The sequence below is a fragment of the Lissotriton helveticus genome, chromosome 5_1 (genome assembly GCF_964261635.1).
Source record: "Lissotriton helveticus chromosome 5_1, aLisHel1.1, whole genome shotgun sequence".
In the NCBI taxonomy this organism is placed as follows: Eukaryota; Metazoa; Chordata; class Amphibia; order Caudata; family Salamandridae; genus Lissotriton; species Lissotriton helveticus.
Window position 1 is genome coordinate 259,699,532 of NC_136065.1, and position 25,309 is coordinate 259,724,840.

At 51.4% G+C, this 25,309-nt stretch overlaps 2 protein-coding genes across 3 annotated transcripts in view; one reads left to right on the plus strand and one right to left on the minus strand.

Moving 5' to 3' along the window:
• Positions 1 to 17,644, minus strand: part of NDOR1 (NADPH dependent diflavin oxidoreductase 1) — a 206,077-nt gene extending 188,433 nt beyond the window's left edge. Inside the window, exon 1 of one of the 2 annotated variants that reach the window (XM_078642145.1) lies at positions 17,532 to 17,644. The gene's annotated coding sequence lies outside the window, so the exon portion shown is untranslated. Of the gene's footprint in view, positions 1 to 17,414; positions 17,504 to 17,531 lie in introns of those variants that run through there. The other variant, XM_078642146.1, reaches the window with a different exon arrangement.
• Positions 17,645 to 17,982: 338 nt separating this feature from the next.
• TMEM203 (transmembrane protein 203) overlaps positions 17,983 to 25,309 on the plus strand; it is a 49,545-nt gene continuing 42,218 nt past the window's right edge. The window contains exon 1 of the mRNA XM_078642147.1: positions 17,983 to 18,045. The gene's annotated coding sequence lies outside the window, so the exon portion shown is untranslated. The remainder of the gene's footprint in view (positions 18,046 to 25,309) is intronic.

Consider the following 25,309-nt stretch of genomic DNA (forward strand, 5'->3'; position numbering starts at 1 on the left):
GGGGTGAAGAGAGCTTGCAGTTGCCGATGTTGAGTGCGTGGAGGGCCGAGAAGCTGTAGCGCTGGTGGGTCGGAGGACCAAGGTTCCTGGCGCTGGTCACGGTCGGGCGCCGTTAAGTAGGGGTCGAGGGGAGGGCGGGTCAGCAGGGAGGCGGGAACACATGGGAGGGAAAAAGGCTAGTTAAAAGGCTAATTATAGGAATGATGAATAGAGGGCAATTAATTAATTAAAAAAGGCTCAATAAAACGGAATTAATAATGAAAGGAAAAAAACAAAGGCAGAAAAACACAAGGCAGAAGAGAAGCCAAGAAGCAGGCTGCAGTCAAGGACCTGAGCGAGGCACAAGGGCCTCGAACAGCGAGCAGCGGTGGGTGTCGAGGGCAGAGGGGGGCCGCGCGGCACCGCCATGCTCGTGACGGAACCACTCCATCACGAGCCTCGGGCGCGCTGTGCTTGTGACGGAGTGGTTCTGTCACGGCCCCGCCCGATCAATAGAATGCGCAGGCGCGAAATCAGCACCGCGCAGGCGCGGCGGCCGGGCCGTGACGGAACCACTCCGTCACCAGCACAGCGCGTCCGTGGCTGGTGACGGAGTGGTTCCATCACCAGCATCGATGGTGTTAAAGTGTAAACACATGTGATCACAGCGATCAAATGTGTTTACACTTTAAAAATAAAAACATTTTGCATAAGAGAATGCCCTCTTAATACTGGGATATAATATGCCTGATACATTAAAAACAATATATGTTGAGTATTATCTTCTTCACCATCATAGGTCAGAGAAACAGAACAGGCTACCCCCACAAAGCAAGGTGTAGCTCATACCACTTTACTTCCCTTTACCTCATGACTTATAAACAATGCATGACCACCCTAAATTAAGAATAGCGCTATGCAAGTATGAGACCTTTGTCCTCATGAATGCCTGGACCAGAGAGGGGCAGAAAAATGCTGAAAATCACTGAGGCTCTGCAAATCCCCAAGTACACTGATTTTAGTTATGCGATAGAGAGGGTCTAATAAAATCCTAAAAATTGTTTGCTGCCTCTTTGTATTTGTGATCTTTCTTATAGGTTGCTATACACCTTACTATAAGAGAAGCATCCCTTCTCTCTCCTATTAGAGAGCTCCAAGGGAGCCTACTATGCACAATTAAAAGGTAACCACGTGAGGCGGGGCCCAATGATAAAGCATGTCACTTTAGTTATTGAGAGCCTTTGTCATTTTTGGGGGAAAGGCCCCAACTTGGGTTCTTCTTCTAGGGTATTAGCTCCTAATGAAAGAGGGTCCCAGGATCAGGTTCCTTGTTATGCTGGGTACCTTTGTATGTTTGCGATCATTATTAGGTTTGGATAGGCGTCATCCCACCTGTTGTACATTTGTGTTGGGCACAGAATGGCCTGCGAAGTACAACATGTCTTTGAAGACAGTGGGAAGTTGGGCATTGATCCCCGGTGTGTGGGATTTTGCTGGCTTGATCCTTGCTTTAAAATGGGTACACTGGGTCGCTAAGGTGAGTGATTTTGTATCATAATGATTTTCACTTTCTCTTAGCTTACCTGTAGCCTGGTGATGGTAAACAGAGACAGTGTTCAGTGTGGCCTGCAGAGGGAAAGTTAGCGCTCTCTGCAGTCCCTTTATGTTTCCTCTCTGTGCATGTGCAATGAGTTGAGCTCTGGTTTCTCTTTCTCTTTTCTTGCCTTTATGCCCCTACTAGGCTTTAATAAGGGAACATGTTCAAAGTAAGATGTATTAGATATTGCTGCATTCTGCCTCTCTGTGCTTCTTTTTGCTGATTACATTAAGAAGAGGCACTGTATGGAGAAGTCGTTTTCTTCTTCTGGGTAACCATCCTCTCCTATAAAGCATGCAAGGTGGTTGCAATCTGAAGAGGACTTTAAAGATAAAATGTGCTGGATAATATTTGATACAATGTCTGCCATGCAGTTGCCTGTCCATCTGTCTTACAGACCTGAGGCTCAGAGGGTCTTCTGAGTGATTTGTCTGCCTTTGATGGAGAGGAAGTTGAAGACCCTACTGGTCACGAGAGAGACAAATACATTGGTGAAACTACTCTAAAGTCAGTTTAAGTGGAATCTTTTGTGGCAAGCTTGTTCGGCCCTACTTTGAAGACTGAGGAAGCTATTTTGAAAGATCTTGCAGCTAGAAAGATTGCCTATGCATTGAAGTAGGCTCATGTTGAGTCACATATGGTCATGAGGGCAGGAATTTATGAAGCCTATGCCACTCAGTCTGTAATCTTGGACTTTAAAAAACGTATTAAGCCTATTTTGAAAGACTCAGAGTGATCTGCTTTTCCTTCAGGGGAGGCCAAAGGGCAACTGTAATAGCAAGTAGGACAGACACAACCCAAAAATCTCTAGCGTTATGTTTAACCTTTGAAAGTACTAAACGCTTCAAGTTAGAGGTGGAGGATAAACTTCATCTTCTCTTCAAAGAGAAGAAACATCATTCTTCTTTTAATCAGCAATCTATTCTTTTATCATCTTCATCAGTTCGAGAATCTTCTTTCTATCAACCTTCCAGCAGACCTCATCCCTCGCACCAGTCTTCTAAAGGGGGGAGAAAGTGGGCTGCTAGCTGTGTAAGCTTGTCGAAGATGCTAAAGGAAGAGTAAAATACTGACAAAGGTGGCTAACTAGTAGGGAGCGCATGGTGAACTCATCGCCAAACCTGGCAGCCTCCCAGCCAGGTGATAGGGAGCAACGCACTCTAAGTGGGTAATAGTCTGCAAGTCTTTTCTAAGGCAGAGATCTCTTCTGCAGGAGATATTTGACTAAAGAGAGCCGCTTGGAGTAGCAAAGCCAAGGCTCCCACCAAAGTTGACTGATGGAATTACTGCTCATTATAATCATCTCTCACTATCCAGTGACACTAAACAGTTGATGGATGTTGGACCCGGCCTCGTGGCGTGGCCCGTCTCTGTCCCTCAGAACCCTGCGAGCGTAGGCCTGCACCCTGAGCCCCTGCGCAGCGTCCCCGCAAGAATAGCCTGCACCCAGCAGCCTGGTCGTCTCACCCCCGATGAGCCCGAACCCCCGTAAACCCACGACCAGGCCGCATGTCCCCGTCCCGCTCCCGGCTCCGAGCGCCTAACAATGCATGCCCCACAAGGCCCGGACGCCATCTTCCCTTCCGACATCCCTGTCTCCCTGGGCCTAGCTTGACCCCGGCCCCAGTGAAACCCAGCCTCCAAAGGCGCGCCAGTCCCGGCTGGGGGGTAAAGGGCTCCCGAGTGAGATAAGCCAGGGAATTTCGATGGCACCTCCGGCCTCCCCTGAGGGGCTGGTATCTGTCACACCTTTGGCCCTCCCCTGTGGGCCAGTTTCGATCACCCCTCTGGCCTCCCCGAGGGCTGGCTCCAGACCCGCTGGGCGTCTGGGAATTCCCGGACCCATCTTTCAAAGGGATCAAAGAGCCAACCGCCGGACCTCGCCAACGACCAGCCCCCAGGGCTTGAGACCTCCGCTTGCGAGGGTCCGGAGATCAAAGAGCAGAAGGACTATAACTGGGCCCGCCCGACAACTAGCGGGCAGTTGTATCTTGGACCTGAAGCCCTGCTGATCTGATCGCGGCTGACCCTAAGAAGACTCATCCTGAACCTCTGAGCCCTGCTGACGCTGTCGCGGCTCAAGCTGAACTGAACCATCGGAGCCCTGCTGACGCTGTCGCGGCTCGAGCTGAACTTGTAACCATCGGAGCCCTGCTGACGCTGTCGCGGCTCGTCCTCTTGTAACCATCGGAGCCCTGCTGACGCTGTCGCGGCTCAAGCTGAACTGAACCATCGGGGCCCTGCTGACGCTGTCGCGGCTCGACCTCTAAGACCATCGGAGCCCTGCTGATGCTGTCGCGGCTCCTCACGAACTTCCCCAGATCGAGTCCTGCTGACCTCGTCGCGGCTCGAGGAGTACTCTGGTCCGGCTGGACCATCGAGAGCACCATCACGACCGAGCCGACTCGACGGAGGTGAAGCAGCCAGTACGACCATCAACCCGTACCCCCCGGCTCGAGGATTGAGAGCTGTGCGTAGGGTACGCCTCGTACTGTCCCAGAGACTAAAAGACTGTCCCGCTTCCCCCTTCCCGAATCCTCCAAGACTTTGTGGTCCCTTGACCCCTGTGTATATAAGAGTGCTACCTCGCTATTTGCTTATATAAAGATCTTGTTACTAAAACCCACCGGTGTGGTGTCTGTTCGTAGTGTGGTGTGAGCTCAGTGTGTCTGCCATGCAGTTGCCTGTCCATCTGTCTTACAGACCTGAGGCTCAGAGGGTCTTCTGAGTGATTTGTCTGCCTTTGATGGAGAGGAAGTTGAAGACCCTACTGGTCACGAGAGAGACAAATACATTGGTGAAACTACTCTAAAGTCAGTTTAAGTGGAATCTTTTGTGGCAAGCTTGTTCGGCCCTACTTTGAAGACTGAGGAAGCTATTTTGAAAGATCTTGCAGCTAGAAAGATTGCCTATGCATTGAAGTAGGCTCATGTTGAGTCACATATGGTCATGAGGGCAGGAATTTATGAAGCCTATGCCACTCAGTCTGTAATCTTGGACTTTAAAAACGTATTAAGCCTATTTTGAAAGACTCAGAGTGATCTGCTTTTCCTTCAGGGGAGGCCAAAGGGCAACTGTAATAGCAAGTAGGACAGACACAACCCAAAAATCTCTAGCGTTATGTTTAACCTTTGAAAGTACTAAACGCTTCAAGTTAGAGGTGGAGGATAAACTTCATCTGCTCTTCAAAGAGAAGAAACATCATTCTTCTTTTAATCAGCAATCTATTCTTTTATCATCTTCATCAGTTCGAGAATCTTCTTTCTATCAACCTTCCAGCAGACCTCATCCCTCGCACCAGTCTTCTAAAGGGGGGAGAAAGTGGGCTGCTAGCTGTGTAAGCTTGTCGAAGATGCTAAAGGAAGAGTAAAATACTGACAAAGGTGGCTAACTAGTAGGGAGCGCATGGTGAACTCATCGCCAAACCTGGCAGCCTCCCAGCCAGGTGATAGGGAGCAACGCACTCTAAGTGGGTAATAGTCTGCAAGTCTTTTCTAAGGCAGAGATCTCTTCTGCAGGAGATATTTGACTAAAGAGAGCCGCTTGGAGTAGCAAAGCCAAGGCTCCCACCAAAGTTGTCTGATGGAATTACTGCTCATTATAATCATCTCTCACTATCCAGTGACACTAAACAGTTGATGGATGTTGGACCCGGCCTCGTGGCGTGGCCCGTCTCTGTCCCTCAGAACCCTGCGAGCGTAGGCCTGCACCCTGAGCCCCTGCGCAGCGTCCCCGCAAGAATAGCCTGCACCCAGCAGCCTGGTCGTCTCACCCCCGATGAGCCCGAACCCCCGTAAACCCACGACCAGGCCGCATGTCCCCGTCCTGCTCCCGGCTCCGAGCGCCTAACAATGCATGCCCCACAAGGCCCGGACGCCATCTTCCCTTCCCGACATCCCTGTCTCCCTGGGCCTAGCGTGACCCCGGCCCCAGTGAAACCCAGCCTCCAAAGGCGCGCCAGTCCCGGCTGGGGGGTAAAGGGCTCCCGAGTGAGATAAGCCAGGGAATTTCGATGGCACCTCCGGCCTCCCCTGAGGGGCTGGTATCTGTCACACCTTTGGCCCTCCCCTGTGGGCCAGTTTCGATCACCCCTCTGGCCTCCCCGAGGGCTGGCTCCAGACCCGCTGGGCGTCTGGGAATTCCCGGACCCATCTTTCAAAGGGATCAAAGAGCCAACCGCCGGACCTCGCCAACGACCAGCCCCCAGGGCTTGAGACCTCCGCTTGCGAGGGTCCGGAGATCAAAGAGCAGAAGGACTATAACTGGGCCCGCCCGACAACTAGCGGGCAGTTGTATCTTGGACCTGAAGCCCTGCTGATCTGATCGCGGCTGACCCTAAGAAGACTCATCCTGAACCTCTGAGCCCTGCTGACGCTGTCGCGGCTCAAGCTGAACTGAACCATCGGAGCCCTGCTGACGCTGTCGCGGCTCGAGCTGAACTTGTAACCATCGGAGCCCTGCTGACGCTGTCGAGGCTCGTCCTCTTGTAACCATCGGAGCCCTGCTGACGCTGTCGCGGCTCAAGCTGAACTGAACCATCGGGGCCCTGCTGACGCTGTCGCGGCTCGACCTCTAAGACCATCGGAGCCCTGCTGATGCTGTCGCGGCTCCTCACGAACTTCCCCAGATCGAGTCCTGCTGACCTCGTCGCGGCTCGAGGAGTACTCTGGTCCGGCTGGACCATCGAGAGCACCATCACGACCGAGCCGACTCGACGGAGGTGAAGCAGCCAGTACGACCATCAACCCGTACCCCCCGGCTCGAGGATTGAGAGCTGTGCGTAGGGTACGCCTCGTACTGTCCCAGAGACTAAAAGACTGTCCCGCTTCCCCCTTCCCGAATCCTCCAAGACTTTGTGGTCCCTTGACCCCTGTGTATATAAGAGTGCTACCTCGCTATTTGCTTATATAAAGATCTTGTTACTAAAACCCACCGGTGTGGTGTCTGTTCGTAGTGTGGTGTGAGCTCAGTGTGTACGATCCTAGACCCGAAGTCCTCCCCGGCAAGGAACTCACAATCAAGACTCGGCAAGTTCTGGGGGAGAGGTGGGTCCGGGTGTGGTCGGGTGAGCACAACCTGACCCTCGGGAAACGCCCCTTCCTACATTGGTGGCAGCAGTGGGATAAGAACCTACGTCTAGGGATCGTACAGTACTGACACACTACCCGAACGAACAAGCAGCCATGAGCGTCACAGCCGACAAGACCACCTTCCAGATGGAGCTTCTGGGAGACTATTCGCACCGTGAGCTCAAGCAATTCTGCAAGGATCTCCGTATCCCGTCAACGGGATTAAACACCAAAGAGGACTTCCAACAAGCTCTAACAGCCTGGGTGGAGGCCGGAGCACAACCTCCAGCACCGACAGAAGCCGATGGGGGGGGAGCCCCTCTGACCGAAACCCACGCTCCAGAGCAAGAAAGAACAGAGTCCCCGATGCGGACTGCCAGCACGGAGAGAGGTCTATCTCCAGAAGAGATGGCCGACCGAGAACGCAACCGAAGCCACGAGCTAGAACTAGCCCGTTTGAAGATGGAGGGAGAACTCAAGCTGGCCGAGAAAAAGCTAGCCATCGAGCAGTTGCGGCTGCAAGGAGAACTGGAGGAGAAGAAGCTCCAACGAGAACATGACGGAAAGAAGCTCCAGCTGGAGCACGAGCGCAGCATATTGGAAATAGAACTAAAAGCCCGGAACGAAGGCAGCAAAACAGCAGTGACCCGAGAGGCCATTCCCCCGGTGGAACCCAAGGTCCACATCCCCAAGGACGTGGTCAAAGAATATTATAAAAACGATGACATCCAGCAATGGTTCAAGGCCTACGAGGTCGCCATGACCTCCCACCGAGTTCCGCAGAAAGATTGGGGAGCCGGGCTGTGGGGTCGATTCCTGAGTGAGGGGAGAGACACCCTACTCGACCTACCGTCTGCCGAACAGACCTCCTACAGCCACATGAAAGAGGCCCTCCTCACAAGGTACGGGCTCACCCAAGAAATGTACCGCCAACGCTTCCGAGACTGCAAGAAGATCCCCGGCACCACCTGGGTAGAATATGTCAATTTCTACAGCCGGGCCCTGGAAGGGTGGATCAAGGGCAGCAAAGTATCCACCTTCGAGGGGCTCATCGACCTCATTGCCTACGAACATTTGTCCCTGAATTGCTTTGTGGAACTCCGGCAGCACCTCCTGGACAGCAAGTTGGCTGACCCCCGGAAGCTGGCCGTCGAGGCCGATCGCTGGGTAAGCACCAGAGTACCCCGGGGGCCCGGGGGAGACTCTGGCCGAAATGAACAGGGGTCCTCCCGCCAGAGGGGAGGAGGGAACCAGAATAGACAGAGGGGTTCCCAGGTAGGGTCCCCGCGTAGTCCCCCCAGAAACCAGCCCGGCACCTCGCCTCCCACAGCGCGCGCAGGGTTTCCCCCAGCTAAGCCAGGGCCCCGAGCCAGCCAAGCCTGCTACCATTGCCAGCAACCAGGGCACTATGCCAATGACCCCCGCTGCCCGTTGTTCAAAAAGCCTGCCGCTGCAGGCCCCCCAGCGCGCCACATCACCTCAGTAGCCCTAGAAGAAGAGGAGGGAGAAGAGGAGTTCGGGGGAGCTGACCCCGCAGCCATGATGTTAGTATCCCTGGGTGATAGAGAGATGGTCCCAGGAGCCCCCCTACCCGACAATACCGAGAAGTATCGACAGCAGGTGACTGTCAATGGCCATCACATAGGGGCGCTCCGAGACACGGGGGCCAGTATCACTGCTGTGAAACGGCATCTAGTAACCGAAGCCCAGATTGTCCCCCACATCTCCTGCAGGGTGATCGCAGGCGATAACTCCGTCCGCACCTGCCGGATAGCTCAAGTCCCGTTCGAGTGGGGGGGCGTCTCTGGGGAGTTACGAGTGGCAGTCCGCTCTGACATGCCCGTGGACTGCCTGCTCGGCAACGACCTAGAGAGCTCCCCATGGCAGCGGGTTGAGAAGAGGACCCACCTGGAGATGGTGGGCCTGCCCGAATGGGCCTGTGTGAGTACCCGGTCGATGACTGCCCGAAGAATCACCCCCAACGACCCCTGAGGACCCCGAGGTCCCTGAACCCTCCGAAGCCCCTGAACTGTTCCCCGGGGAGAGCTTCCCCTCCGACGCAGGTCCCCTCGGCCCTAGCGTCGAGCCGACCCCGAGTCTGGACGACCTTCCTGAGCTGGCCCAGTGGCGCCAGGAAGGGGGACCGTCCCGTGAAGAATTCTGCCTAGAGCAGACCTCCTGTCCATCCTTGGTTGGGCCGCTGGAGCAGGCCTCCGCCCAGGCCGCCGGTGACCAGTCCAGCTCCCACTTTGTCTATTGGGAAAACGGCCTATTGTATAGCGAACAAAAGTCCGCCGAACTAGGGTCCGGCCGAGTGCTGGTGGTCCCCCTACGCTTCCGCGGCTTTCTCCTGAACCTGGCCCATGACGTACCCCTGGCGGGACACTTGGGACAAGACAAAACGTACCATCGCCTGGTCACCCACTTCTACTGGCCGGGCATGCGCTCCGATGTAGAAGGCCACTGCAAGTCCTGCCCCACGTGTCAGTCCAGCGGAAAGAGCGGAGGGAAGCGCAAGGCTCCTCTCCAACCCATCCCCGTGGTCAGTACCCCCTTTGAGAGAGTGGGAATCAACATCGTGGGCCCCCTCGACCCCCAGACCTCCTTGGGGCACCGCTTTATCCTAGTGCTGGTGGACCATGCCACCCGCTACCCCGAAGCCATTCCCCTCCCGACGGTGACGGCCCCCGTGGTGGGGCGGGCCCTCATGGCCATCTTCTCCCGGGTGGGATTCCCCCGGGAAGTCGTCAGCGACCGAGGGACAAACTTCATCTCAAAATACATGAAGTCCCTCTGGCAGCAATGTGGGGGGACCTACAAGTTCACCACCCCATATCACCCCCAGGGGAACGGTCTGGTGGAACGCTTCAACCGGACCCTCAAAGGGATGATCATGGGTCTCGAAGAGCCCCTGAGACGTAAGTGGGACGTCCTCCTCCCCTGTCTCCTCTTCGCGTACCGCGAAGTCCCCCAGAAGTCCCTGGGGTTCAGCCCCTTCGAGCTGCTCTACGGGCACCCCGTCCGGGGACCCCTCACCCTGGTCAAGGAGGGGTGGGAGGCGGCGGCCCCAGAGCCCCCTCCCGATGTGTTTCGATACATCTTGGCCCTCCGGAACCAGACGAGGAAGTTCCGAGAGCTGGCCGAGGCAAACCTCGAGGCCAGTCAAGAAGAAATGAAACGGTGGTATGACCAGAATGCCACTCTGGTCGAGTTCCAGCCCGGACAGCGGGTCTGGGTGATGGCCCCCGTAGAGCCCTGTGCCCTGCAAGACAAGTGGACAGGGCCCTTCAAGGTGATCGAACGCAAGAGTCAAGTGACCTACCTCATCGATGTAGAGTCCCCCAGGAACCCCTTGCGGGTCCTTCACGTGAACCGCCTCAAGCCCCACTTCGCCCGGACCGAGTTGAGTTTGCTCCTCGCCACGGACGATGGGGAAGAAGAAGAAACGGAGCCCCTCCCCGATCTTCTGTCCACGAAAGAAAAAGATGGCTCCGTAGAGGGGGTGAGTCTCTCCTCCGCCCTCTCTTCCGAGCAGCGCGAGGACTGTCGCCAGTTGTTGGGACAGTTCTCGGACCTCTTCTCCCTCACCCCCGGCATCACCAGCTGGTGCGTCCACAACGTGGACACCGGGGACAGCCCTCCGGTACGGCACCGAGCCTACCGCGTCCCTGACCGAGTCCGGGCCTGTATCAAGGCCGAGGTATCGAAGATGTTGGCCCTCGGGGTGGTCGAAGCCTCTGACAGCCCATGGGCTAGCCCCGTGGTCCTGGTTCCAAAGGCAGCCGCCCCCGGTGCTGTTCCTGAGCTGAGGTTCTGCGTTGACTACCGCGGGCTCAACGCAGTCACCAGAACCGATGCTCATCCCATCCCCCGAGCCGACGAGCTTATCGATCGCCTCGGGGCTGCTCGCTTCCTTAGCACCTTCGACCTGACCAGTGGATACTGGCAGATCGCCCTCACCGAGGGAGCTAAGGAAAGGTCCGCTTTTTCCACCCCGGATGGTCACTACCATTTCCGGGTGATGCCCTTCGGGATGAAGAACGCCCCCGCCACCTTCCAGAGGCTGGTGAACCAGGTCCTGGCGGGGTTGGAAGAGTTCAGCGCTGCGTATCTGGACGATATCGCGGTGTACAGTTCCCACTGGCCCGAGCACCTCCAGCACCTCCGGGCGGAGCTGACCGCCCTGAGGGGGGCAGGTCTCACCATTAAGGCAAGCAAGTGCCAGATCGGACAAGGGTCCTTAATCTACCTCGGGCACCAGGTCGGAAGCGGCCTCGTAGCCCCCCTCCAGCCCAAGATCGATGCCATCATGGCCTGGGAGGCCCCCACGACGCAGACGGAAGTGCGGGCGTTTCTAGGGCTCACGGGGTACTACCGCCGGTTCATCAAGAGTTACGGCAGCATCGTAGCCCCCCTCACGGAGCTAACCTCCAAGAACCAGCCGAAGAAAGTCAGCTGGACCTCCGCCTGCCAGGAGGCGTTCGAAACGCTGAAGGACGCTATGTGCACCGCCCCCATCCTACAGGCCCCCGACTACTCACGAGAGTTTGTAGTCCAGACGGACGCGTCCGAGCATGGCATCGGAGCGGTCCTGTCCCAGGTGAACGAGAACGGCCTAGACCAACCCGTAGCATTCATTAGCCGGAGGCTACTCCCTCGAGAACAAAGGTGGAGCACCATCGAGCGGGAGGCCTTCGCGGTGGTTTGGGCCCTGAAGAAGCTGAGGCCCTACCTGTTCGGTACTCACTTCCGGGTCCAGACCGACCACCGACCCCTCCGGTGGCTAATGCAGATGAGAGGGGAGAATCCCAAATTGCTGCGCTGGTCCATCTCACTCCAGGGGATGGACTTCACTGTTGAGCACCGGCCTGGTGTTGACCACGCCAACGCAGACGGCCTGTCCCGATTCTTCCGCCTCAGCGAAGAGAACCCCCAAGAGGATGGGTAGTTCTCCCCGCCTTCAGCTGGGGGGGACGCGTGTTGGACCCGGCCTCGTGGCGTGGCTCGTCTCTGTCCCTCAGAACCCTGCGAGCGTAGGCCTGCACCCTGAGCCCCTGCGCAGCGTCCCCGCAAGAATAGCCTGCACCCAGCAGCCTGGTCGTCTCACCCCCGATGAGCCCGAACCCCCGTAAACCCACGACCAGGCCGCATGTCCCCGTCCCGCTCCCGGCTCCGAGCGCCTAACATTGCATGCCCCACAAGGCCCGGACGCCATCTTCCCTTCCCGACATCCCTGTCTCCCTGGGACTAGCGTGACCCCGGCCCCAGTGAAACCCAGCCTCCAAAGGCGCGCCAGTCCCGGCTGGGGGGTAAAGGGCTCCCGAGTGAGATAAGCCAGGGAATTTCGATGGCACCTCCGGCCTCCCCTGAGGGGCTGGTATCTGTCACACCTTTGGCCCTCCCCTGTGGGCCAGTTTCGATCACCCCTCTGGCCTCCCCGAGGGCTGGCTCCAGACCCGCTGGGCGTCTGGGAATTCCCGGACCCATCTTTCAAAGGGATCAAAGAGCCAACCGCCGGACCTCGCCAACGACCAGCCCCCAGGGCTTGAGACCTCTGCTTGCGAGGGTCCGGAGATCGAAGAGCAGAAGGACTATAACTGGGCCCGCCCGACAACTAGCGGGCAGTTGTATCTTGGACCTGAAGCCCTGCTGATCTGATCGCGGCTGACCCTAAGAAGACTCATCCTGAACCTCTGAGCCCTGCTGACGCTGTCGCGGCTCAAGCTGAACTGAACCATCGGAGCCCTGCTGACGCTGTCGCGGCTCGAGCTGAACTTGTAACCATCGGAGCCCTGCTGACGCGGCTCGTCCTCTTGTAACCATCGGAGCCCTGCTGACGCTGTCGCGGCTCAAGCTGAACTGAACCATCGGGGCCCTGCTGACGCTGTCGCGGCTCGACCTCTAAGACCATCGGAGCCCTGCTGACGCTGTCGCGGCTCCTCACGAACTTCCCCAGATCGAGTCCTGCTGACCTCGTCGCGGCTCGAGGAGTACTCTGGTCCGGCTGGACCATCGAGAGCACCATCACGACCGAGCCGACTCGACGGAGGTGAAGCAGCCAGTACGACCATCAACCCATACCCCCCGGCTCGAGGATTGAGAGCTGTGCGTAGGGTACGCCTCGTACTGTCCCAGAGACTAAAAGACTGTCCCGCTTCCCCCTTCCCGAATCCTCCAAGACTTTGTGGTCCCTTGACCCCTGTGTATATAAGAGTGCTACCTCGCTATTTGCTTATATAAAGATCTTGTTACTAAAACCCACCGGTGTGGTGTCTGTTCGTAGTGTGGTGTGAGCTCAGTGTGTACGATCCTAGACCCGAAGTCCTCCCCGGCGAGGAACTCACAATCAAGACTCGGCAAGTTCTGGGGGAGAGGTGGGTCCGGGTGTGGTCGGGTGAGCACAACCTGACCCTCGGGGATCGCCCCTTCCTACAATGGACATTGTTATGTAATGAGTGGCTCCTTGCTTAACCAACCAATGCTGTTTCAAACTGGCCCAGCCATGTACCAATATTCAGTGACAGAGCTGGAGCTGAACACACCCCCTAGAACTTGTGGTTGCTCCAAGTCTAATCTCTGAGCCAAGATTCATCTGTGCCACCGATATATCTGGCTATCTCCGTAACACCGACCTGTCAACTCACACTTTGCTACCATGTGTCACACTATATTGGCTCCCTTCACATGATCACCTGGTGAGGAGCCAATATCACACGGTGGCAGGAATGGGCTGGAAACCGTTGCAAAGAGTGAATTAAAAGTTTGTCCTTCAAGAGACCCCTCCTTACACAGTGATTTTTTTTTGCTATAATTGCTATGCCTGGGAACAACAATAATGAAAACGCTGTCAGCTCTGAGAGCTGATGTACATGATGGTGTGGTCATCTGATTTATCTGTGTTACTCTAAAGTCAGGTGTTTGACTGTTAGCAGGGCTGTTATTACTGGGCCAATTTGCCATGAAATGCATATTTTCAAACAAATCCTTGGAGTTGGGCCTAAGCCTCGAAGTAAAGTTATATTTTTACCTCATTTGTATTGTATTGAATCAATTATAGCACTTACTATCCGCTGAGGCACTTGCCTACATTAAGTAGCATAATACACCATGTAGGGAATGTGGTTGGAAGGATGTTGGGTTTGTTTTGATCCTATGTGGGAAGTATTTCCATGTCTTGCGTGATGACCACTGAAGAACGGTTATCACGTTGTGTGTAGTAATGTGTTGGATGATGAAGTGTAAGAGAAAGACACAATTTTACGGGTTTTCAGCAAGCTGAACAGCACTGCAGGTACCATATGATACAGTGTGCTAATGTTGTTACTGCATTGGGTTGTCCAGTTTGAGATTTTGTATAGGTTTGGTCCTGAGTTTCCACAGTTTAAGAATGAGAAAAGTAGAGAGATCTGTTGGAATAGGCATTTTCAGGTCGAGCTGGTGTAAGCAGCGCGAAGCCTCTATTGTTAGCGACTTGCTCTGGAAGTGGGACGGGGGATGGGCACGCGCAGGGCCGTTGGCGATTTCAGCATGTGTGCGCGCACATACAGCCACGCGCCGTGCACATCTCCTGTCCCGCTTCCGAGGCAAGTCAGCCTCCTGCAATCAATCACACACACACAGACACACACGCACATATACACACACACGCGCATATACACACACACACGCGCATATACACACACACACACGCGCATATACACACACACACACACACACACACACACACACACACCCACACCCCCACACGAGCATATACACACACACACACACACACACACACACGCACGCACACACACACACACACACACACACACACACACGCACACACACACACACACACACACACGCGCACACACACACACACACACACACACACCCCCCCCCCCCCCCCCCATCACCACTGCTCCTCTGGGCCAGCCACTCCGTGGGCGCGGGCTTCCCGCAGAAGGCAGAAGTCCCGCCCCACGAGGCGTGACGTACCCGAACTTCCGGTTTTCGGCCGGCGGCGGCGAAACATTAACTGCTCTTGTTTGTTTTGATAATAACTTGTTCTATTCCTAAGTGCAGCCTCAGAACGGAGACCAAAAAAAAGAAAAAAAGTTCAAAATACAAAAAATGGCCCGATTGGTTTTATTTACAACCAAACACATTTTTGCGCCACTTTACAGAGTTTGCCAGAGTTTGCCAGTGAAGAGCTACTTTCGTTTTATCACCTTTCTTTAAACGAGAGTTCACTTCTCCTGCTCTGACGCTGCCTCCTCCCCCTCTCTTATTCCCTTTTTGACTCTCGCTACTCCTCACTTGCTGAAAGCCATTACTTCAACCAGCAGGTCTTACCCCCTCTTTCCTCTCCTTGATTTGTTCTCGTGTGAAATGGATCCAAAAAACAACTCATGTGCCTTGCCTCCTGCTCCACTTGTCGGGCACAGGCATTTGAAGATGCCGGGGCGGAAGAGGACTTGCAGCTCTCTCAGACAGGTATTTATTTACATATTCAGTAGCCCGTTAGGTAGCCTCAGACGCAAATCTCTCATAAGTCACAATTATTGTGAACATATTCAGTGCAACATGAGGAGCCTTGAGGAATAAACAAGCAGTGGGCGTGGTGAATGCATATTTGTTCACACCACGCTGACCAAGTGCACAACAGTGCTTCAGTGAGTACACAGGCCTAGAAGGCGACAGGGTCCCTGATTTGTCACTACTCTGGTGACTGCTGTTTGACGTTTATTCAGTTATGTGCCATTTGTTTGTCCGATCAGACACACATCACCTGCTCAGGGATATGCGATGTGCTGATATCTTTGATGTTTATTTAGTTATGTGCCATTTGTTTGCCCCATCAGACACACATCAGCTGCTCAGGGTTATGCGATGTGCTGATATCTCGCAGCACTCCGGTTTTAAAAGTGTAGACCGCACAAAACTAGGGTCCACCTGGTACCATAGCATGAATACACATGTTCCAAATAATCAATATCATTGTGCCACATCTATTTTCACCAACATTGCCTAAACCTACTTTGTTAGATAAAGCCGGCCGCAAAACGCAGCGTACATTAGATACCTTTGAAGATATCTCTTCAGTCCGGCACAAGTGTATGGTGTTTTTAATATACTGAATGAATGATGCAACAAAGGTACTGCTAGAAGCTTGAAAGCAGACATTTTGGTATTTGAACAGGTTTGCCTTTATTGCCTCATCTATGTGTGCACAGTTGAGAATATTGGCGTGCCTGTATATATAAGCACTGTGCTCTGGAATGCACAGTGAATATTTTAATGTGTCCATGAATATTTTATTGCGTCTATTGTCAAGGCACTGCTATTAATGTAGAGTGCATTAGTGATATTTCTCGTGTTAGGCTTTCTGCTCTTTAGCAAGAGATTTATTAATGGTTTTCTTTATTTTACTTTATAAAATGTGCACTGCTGCTCTTTGTTCAGGAAAGTGGTCTTTTTGAACTATACTGCTTACGTTTTGTAAGGCTATAAGCAACGGACATTGAAACAGGTCTCTTTCAGCCATGTAGTCCTATTAACTTTTCAGGCAAAAACACTCCATGATTTCTCAATAAGTGTAAAAACGTTAATGTAACTGTTATTCCTGCGTACATTTCACATGCTTTACTCCATCTTCCATTCCCTATGAGTGTTTGCTATTTCCAGGAGGTTGTTACTTTTTAGGTCGATCCTGGGCAGCGCTGTGCTGCGAGGCATGCTGTATTCAGGTAGGGAGTGGAAGCTCCACCCAACTTTTTAATTGGCTCCTGTTATTGTCCTTTCTAAATCGTTGCATTTGATTCATTAATAGGCTTAGTAGTTCCTCCTTGGTACCGCCTTCTCTGCATTTGTAACCTCCCATGAGAACTAGACTTTTTAATTGTGTTACACGGTCTGCTTTATCTAGTCTGTGAGCATTACTTTCTTAAATGATTTTCCCCTATTCCACTCACGGCATGCTTCCTACAATGCAGCACGCCACCCGCTTTTATATTTAATTAGTAATGACGGTCCACTTTAACTATAGCAGCCGTACTTCTATATTTAATTTGCCAGTGCGGTCCGCTGTAACTATGTCAGATGTGCTTCTTTAATTATTGTATCTGTCAGCGCATACCGCTTTAACTTTAGCGGCCACGCTATGTTAGCTGTTTATTTTTTCCCAATAAAAGCTCCCCATTCTGTTCTTTCACTTTATTGGTGGCCGCGTCCCTTTCTTTAGTCGTGGTTCGCTGTAACCTGAATACAACGAGCAGTGTCTAAAAAAGTCACGACCACCATAAAAGTGGTGTCGCATTTGCAAGAGTTTGAGCTATTGGAATTTAAAAATGACAATGCCCTTTATGTGTGTTGGTTTGCGAAACATATAAATACAAGGCATTGTCACTTACTATGCCAATAGCTTAAACTCCCGCAAATGCGAGACCTGTTGCATTCAAATGCTTGTTTCATTAGCATCCCATAGCTGAGTGGCTATGTAAGATATAAAGAAGCGGATTGCGATTGCATGTTTCAAATGTAGAAATGTTAACAGCCACCAGTTTCGCTGCAGCCGAATAACAGTTTGGACCAGTGCTACTGGCATTAGTGCTTTAAAATAATTACTCGCAATATTTACAAATACTGTAAGTGAGGTGTTATCCACAGGCCCCTTTGAAAAGTGACTTTTTTGGCCATTTAGGTTGTTACCAATATTTGTACATAATTATCTTTAGAAAAAACTATTTACCATAATTAACACACAAAAAAAGAAAAATTGAGAACACCTTCTCCGTTCCCGCCCCAAGTATCTCCACTGCCGGTTCCCTTCACCCTTATTTTGATCTTGAAATGTTGACAGGGATGAGAAAGTGGCAAATCAGGAAGCACTTTTCCCACCTTACCTCCTTTAGCTGTTCGCTCTACCGGCATTTGGATTCTTCTGTCGCACAAAACGTGACGTCACCCAGAGTCTGAGACTAGAACGCTGTACGATATTGACAGGCGGACAGGCGTTATTACCCAATTTACCAGAGAAGCTCATTTTCCATCACACAATTATTCTGTAGGCACGTCTTCCAGTGCAGACATGTTATGGTTATATTAGCGTTCCATGGGCAGGTTTTTATGAGGGACATTACAGCAAAAAAAAATAGGACTACCTTGGAAAGTAGAATGAGTCTAGCATTGTTGTGAGTCGGTACGTAGACTAACAGTGTCCATTTACATACGTGCTCCTCAATGTGCAGTTAATGAGAGGGGGCGATATACATTCCAAGATGGCTGCGGCGCTACACAGTCCAACTTTGGTTAAGGTATCGGAAGTCGCGTAGGCTCTCTTCTACCTCTGGCTGCGCAGCAACTGGGCTGTAACTGAAAGCAGGCGAGGCCCGGGATGTGTAAACTATGTGCGTTCAGGTAAGTTTGGGAGTGGGTTTGCTGTGATTCTTTATAGCTCGATGACGGGAGGGGATACTTGTTTGGGGGCGTTATCAGAGGGCGTCCGGGGCTGCTTAGAGAGGGCAAAGATGGTCCATCATTGGTGGTGGAGGATAAGCAGGAGAAGAGGGGCAATAAATACCGAAATGCTGGCAGCTATTGTATCCAGGGCTGGCTACCTAATGCCCGTAAAGAACAGCAAGTAGAGCCCTCTACGTTTAGATGGTATATGAAAATGGCCTAAACGAGGACCATCAGGAACGATCTTTGTATACTAGCCGTGCCGAGGCTTGGAGGAGCTTACACCATGCTGCTCGCTGATGTGGACACCCAAGGCTAGTGGTTAATCCAATGTTGACTTCTGCTCACAAGAGAAACATTCCACACATTTACTCCAGTTTTTTTCTGTTGTTAATAATAGGTGCAGTGCAAAAAGAAAAGTATGGGAACTGTGATCCTGAGTACTTTGAGGATGGGGTCCGCAAATATGGAGGGTGGGCCAGGAATATGGCTAAAAAGAACAAAATACATTCTAACTATTTGTTTGGTCTTCCAGCTACAGGTAGCTGCATATAAAATGTAAATTCACACACTATTGAACATGGCCCTTCTTAGGGGATTGCCCTAAAACCGTTCTTGCTGACTGACTCATTGTTCATGACCTTAGGACACTGCGCACTTCCCCAATATACTGCAGTGGGAAAGCGCTCACTCCCACCTCCCTTCCTACACATGCCGGGAAGAGGTGCTTGCTTGATTGGTTTAGGTGTTGTACCTGTGATTGTCCTGTAAAAAGCTGCACCACATACCCGGAGCAGGTACTACACTGGTTAGTAGTGGGACGCAGCACTGATTGTGCCACCCACCAGAATAGCCTGTTAAACATGTATCATGCTCAGGTTGGATTTTCTCACTCATTATCCAACCCAGAGTGGGCCTATCACTACTAGCAGAGCACACCTATGGTAAGTCTTGAGAGGTGAAGCATTTGGTAGGTGAGCAACCGGGTAGGTACGCATGCAAGCTCTCTGCCCGGGTAGGGAAGAACCCTCTTGTGGGGTTTCCCTACCTGGACTGTTGGCTCTTCCCCTGGAACATCTCCTGGGTTGTGTTGATTCTCTTGTCGAGGCCTTAGAGCCCAGGGCACCTTCCCACTGTAAATGCAGTGTGAAGGTGTGCGCGCCCTTCCTACCCATGCTAGGAAGTGGTGTTTAACTGATGTTGGTAAAACATGTCTACAGCCTGCCATTGCTGGCTGCTGATTGCGTACTTGCACCTGTGGTGATTTTAACCCGCTGTCCAGCCTGCCATTGCATGCTGGTGTGTCAGCGCACTTGAACTTATGGTGGTTTTCAATATGTGTCAAGCCTTCCATTGCAAGCCGATGTCTGCGCACTGGTACCTAGGATGTTTTTAAACATGTGTCAAGCCTGCCATTGTCGGCTGGTGTTTGTGCACTGGTACCTATGGTGGTTTTAACTATGAGTTTGGCCTGCCAATTCTGGCTGGGTTGTGCGCAATTGCACGTATCATCAGGCTGGTTGCTAAATCACTAGCCCATAGCCCATCCTGAGGGGCCTTTTACTACCACTAGAGCACCCCTGGGGGAAGTCCTGAGGGGTGAAGCAAGTTGTAGGTGAAAGACAGGGCAAGTACACGTGTGTACCCTGCCCAGGTAGTGAAGAGTACCCATGTGTGTTTTCATTACCTATGAGGTTTGCTCTTCCCATAAGTTAACGTGGGACAATGGTGGACATTATTTCAAACTGCAATAGTGGATTGCAGTGGAGGAGCCTCATAATGTTTTCTATCATTCTATTCACAATGACAACACCTTTCCTATGGTAAAAGTGGTTTTGTCATTAATAGCTTAGAAATCACTTCTAGCAAGTGGGTACTTCTCTGCTCTAAAACTCTTTGTGTGCCTTTTGGTTTGATTCCATCCCACACTAGAGGCTGGGAGAGCACATCTGGGCATTCCCCATCGACAGCTATAAAACATTGGGCCTGCAACTGAAATGACAGACCTCTGCCATTTGAGGGCCTGGTTGGATAGATTGGAGGAAGAGGTTTTGAAACTTGGCTTCTGGAGCCAGATCATGGCCCCACTAAAGATTAAGATCTTCATTCCACAGCCTCATGGCAAATAGGACTGAAATTTAGAGGAGACATCTTCCCATTTTAGTTCCTATTTAAAGATGTGCTTTCTAAGGTTCAGGATGGGGGTGTATGTCTCTAAGGATTTATCCCCCTCTTGGGTGACAGGTTTTAACTCAGAACGTTGTCGCTTATGTGGATTCCAAAAGGAAACCTTGGCCCATTTGATGTGCGCCTGTCCAGCCATGTTGACCCAAAGGAGACAATACCTAAAGGCGATCTTTATCAATCTGAACATTCGCTCTAGCAGACAAGCAGTGATAAGCTGGCTGGAGGGCTCGTCATGTATCTTGTCTTGCCGAGGAGTTAAGTTTATGAGATTAGTCAACAGCTGTCTATTGCAAGCGGATGATCTTTAACCATAATTGCATGTAACATATCCCCATAATTTTAATTTTGTTGGTATATAATTTTAACTTTTTGGTTGTAATCTGATTTAAACATAGTTTTAGAATGATTTTATAATAACAGAGTTTTATACACTTGAAATGTATGGGAGATAGAGTACGGATGTAAAATGAGCACTTGCATAATGATATTTTTCGCAGTTTGAGTATATGAATCTCACTTATTTTATGTAGGGGGGTTTGTGATGATTTTAATTAATCAAGCAATAAACATTAAACTTGAAACTTGAACTGTGGTTCAAAGGGAGATTCTCTGTACCACCCCCAACTTCAAAGGCGCACTACAGTATAACTACTGGTGCCATACTTCAGCAGGGCAGAGATACACTTGTGGAAGCTTAGGACCACAGAACCAGGAACTGCGTGGTACGCAGTGGCAGAGGATTCTGTTGTGCACAAGGAGGATTACTGACATTGAAAGGGACAGTGTGCCCTTCCTGAATAGTGGCTGGCCTGGGTCAACTGCTATGTGGCACCATGTAATGGGCTTTTTGGCTTGCCCCCCTGTTATTTCGAATGTCTCAGGAACATCATCGATCTCCTACGAAGGACTCACACACTCTACTTGTGACACCTGAAGAGCGGTGCCCTCTCAAGTGCCCACATAGTCGGCTGGTTCCCAACCAAACTGGTAGTGCAGTGTGAGCTTGGAACTAAGAACTGTGCCTGGAGGCACACAATTTACAACACTTCGTTGTGTGGTGACCGGAACTGTCTAGTGTGACTCGGAGAAACGTACACCAGACGTTGTGCCTAATTTCCAGGAAGGTACTAAGTTGCAATTCTTCATCGTGTGGGACCGGAATTATGCTAATGCTGTCGTCTCAGCCTCGTTCCATAAACTTCGAATAATTAAAAAGATCCTACCGTATCTTCCTCTGAATGCAGGAAGAACCTTGGTCAGTGCACTGGTTATGTCATCTTCAGACTACTGTAACGGACTCTTTGCCAACGCACAGAACAGGGTTATTAAAAAACTACAGTCTGTTCAGAATGCAGCAGCCAGAATGTTGTCAGGAACCCCTAAATTCAAGTCTATTTCACATGTCATCAAGAGATACCACTGGTTGCCGGTGAGGAACCGAATCAAATTTAAGGCATTATGCATCGCCTATAAGGCCTCCCATAATTTAGACCCCCCAGTATTTGAAAAAATGTCTATCCATCCACATTCCCAATAGGCCACTACGATCCTCCAATGCATTTCATCTGACAGTTCCACGTACTAAAACTGTCTCATGGGGTGATCAACGCTTTGTTGTCACAGTTGCAAAACTTTGGAACTCTCTCCCCCTGGAGATTAGATCTTGGCAATCCCTACTAGCCTTCAGAAGGAAAATAAAGACTTGGCTATTTAACTTATAACGTGCTCACTACCCTACCTTGTCCACAGCGCCGAGACGCCCTTGGGCATTTGTGCGCTCTGTAAGTTTAAAAAATAAATAAATAATTGTCTGGTGCAGCTCGTATCACTGTGCACCAGACATAGTGCCCGGATTGCCAAGTTGCTACTGTGATTAACGTATGCCTGACAGGCTGTCTCTTTCTTCCGAGAGACTCCCCTGCTTCATTCACCATTCATAGATTGTTCCCCTTTTGATCCTCGGTGTGGCGGACCAACTGCCCTCTCCTCAACTGGCCTGACAAAATCGTGTTGCCAGGTAGTATTGCCTGGCTTGGACATTGAGAGTGATTGACTGGACTGAAGGAACACTCAGAAGCAGATCAAGAGGCTGCGTGATACCCCCTGTGCTTTGCAGAACTGGGCTGGTGCCGGAAGACTGCTGTGGAACACTTTTGAGTGACCGACTATAGCCCTCCACCCGATTCTCCTCCGCATCCTGTGGGTGAAATTCCAGAGTGGTGGCCAAACCCCCATTTGACGATTGATTCCTAGTTTGTCCTGCAACCTACCACCACCTGCTTCCTTGGAACCCTGATTAAGTGTGGCATCGGCCGCGAGCGTCCCAGTAGCCAGGGGGAAGGCTGGTTTTCTCCAGTATGTGGGCGTAGGGTAGTCGGTGTGAGCTGGAGTGTGGTGTGAGGCTTGGTCTGCAGTGTGCGATCAATTGACCTGCTGAGAGCAGTTTCACCGCATTACAGTGCTATGTGCGAGCACGTTCCATATAGACATGCATAATATCCGTTGCACCGCTTATTCACCGCATTACAGTGCTATGTGCGAGCACGTTCCATATAGACATGCATAATATCCGTTGCACCGCTTATCGGTGCTGAATGTGTGTGGGAGTGACAGTCTGCAGACCCCCTGTGATTCATAACACTGGCCTGCGGTGTACTTTACTCGTTGATTTCTTGCAAGAATACTATGTTTGATATTGGTTTTCCCCTGTGCTGCCTCGGCCCGCGGAGCGCCTAAAAAGTGTTATATACCGTTCTATGTGCATATTTGTGATATCGTTGTGACCTATAGTTGTGTGGTATTGAATTATAGTAATTTCAAGTGTGGGCCTGGGGTTGACAATCTGTTGCACCGCATAAGGGTGCTGGGCGGTCGGGAGATTAGAATTCAATCTTTCCCAAGTCTGCATATCATTGATGTCATTTCAACACGTTTTTTTAATGCCCAGAATTACCTGATGTTCATGTTGTGTTGATTATTGTGTGCTGGACCAGTCTCTCACAGACTAAGGGCCCTCCACTGGTTACCGGTGGAAAAAATAATTATGTTCAAGACTTTTTGTCTGGCATATAAAGCCCTTCATGTCTCAGGACCGCAGTTCTTGAGAACACACCTGAAGTGGTATGTACCAGCAAGAAGTCTGAGATCTGCTCACGCAAAACTTCTACAAGTACCTAAGTTCAAGCAGGCTTGGTGGGGAGGGAGAAGCTTTCTGTTGAGAACAGCCAAAACATGGAACCTCCTCCCTAGCACAATAAAAAGTAGCCCTTCGCTTCTGTCTTTCAGAAAGGCAGTAAAACCTGGCTCTTTCTCTGCTAAGCCAGAATTTCACCTCATCAGTAATCCGAAGCGCATCGAACATTAGCGCCAAGACGCCTCCGGGCAATCGCGCGCTTTATATGTATTCAAATTCAATCTGAATATAGCCGTTATTTACAATCGTCACATATGAAGTCTCCTATGTGACGCTCAATGTATTTATGGAGAGTTCTGTACCAATGCTTTACACATTGCCTCTGTGATAAACCTGACTGCTCATTGCCAAGCTACCCAAAGCTGAGCACAGATTATATAGTGAGTGTAATCCCCCCAACCCTGACAGGAGGGGTGGGTTCTGTTTGGCTGGGGACTTGCCTCAGCCAACCAGACTGAACTTGCCAGTTCTAACTCACACCTTAAACAAAAACTAAATTCAGCTTAAATGTATCCATGAGAAATGCATTTTATCTGGTTGGTTAATGCAATCACATTAGATTCTGTGAATGTAACCAGACAGTCACTGATTAAAATTTTGGTAAGTAGACTTGGAAAATAGTGAAGTGTATTTTATATGGTAAGTGGTCCAGGCCTGTGACAGAAAGACTTAGTTTAAAAATGTATTACGCAGAGTGTGAGAAAGGTTGCACACAGTATATATAGGCTTTCACAAAAATAAAATGAGTACCATTGAGTTGGGTAACAATAAACCTCTGTTATTCAGCGCCAACATGCCTACGGGTGAATGTGCACTTTACAAATACACATGCTATGTTATGTTATAAAGTCCCCTTGGCTCCAGATGGCCCTTGGGGCCCAACAAGCCCTCCTGTTACCTCCAGTGAGGCCCACTCAGCGGGATTGCTGAGCAGTCTTTGGAGGCCATACCCCCTTTCTCCACCACTCTGCAAACGCCTCTCCTGGCACGCTGATGCTTACTTCCTAATGGCCTCGGGACTAAAGTGGACTGAATGCCACCGCGGTCTATGCTGGCTCCCCGCATCCTGCAGGAGTCAGCATTACTTGTGGACAGAAGGAGCTGCTAAACATGCAGCTCCCTCTTTCCAAAAGCAATTCTGCTCAGCCATGTGCAGCCAAGAGCATTTTTTCTGCTCTCGGTTGCACAAAGCGGAGCAGAGTTTGCTATGGCTTGGCAGATGCGGTGCTCCCGCCAAGCCATAGCAAACTGCAGTGTCCGGGGGTGGGCACCCTGAGGCATTGCTGGAGCCGGCCCTGTGGGGTGGTGGTGGTGGTCCCCCGGGCCCTCGAGGGCTCAAGGAGGTGGGGAGGGGGGGGGGTGCATTCCATATATTGAGGAAAAAAAGCCACAGGAAGGTGGCAGCCCCCAGGCCTGCGGTGTCTGTGTGTGCCCCCTCATTAATTTACCATGAAGTCCCGAGGAGGTGGTGGCCTCAGGGGCTGCGAGGGGGCTGTGCGCCTCCCCCTCCATACTTATTTGTTGAATTAAAGTCCCAGGTAGGTGGTGGTTTCTGGGCTTAATAAGCCACAGGATAGAGGGGGCATGCGCCCCCTCCTTTATTTATTTACAAATGCCCCTAGAATCTGGCCCACTCGAGGGCGATAAACAAAGCGCAGGAGTCCGCAATTAATTTTTATTTTTTAAAAAAATTTTTGGGTTGGGCCTCCCACCCCGTCCAAGAGGCCTAGGGGGCCTGGGTGTTCCTTCCCTGCCCCCTTTTTCTTTTGTTTTATTTTTTGTGGGACTTGGTTAAACAGAGTCCCAAGAAAGGCTGCCAACACTTCCTGGTTGATGTGTTGA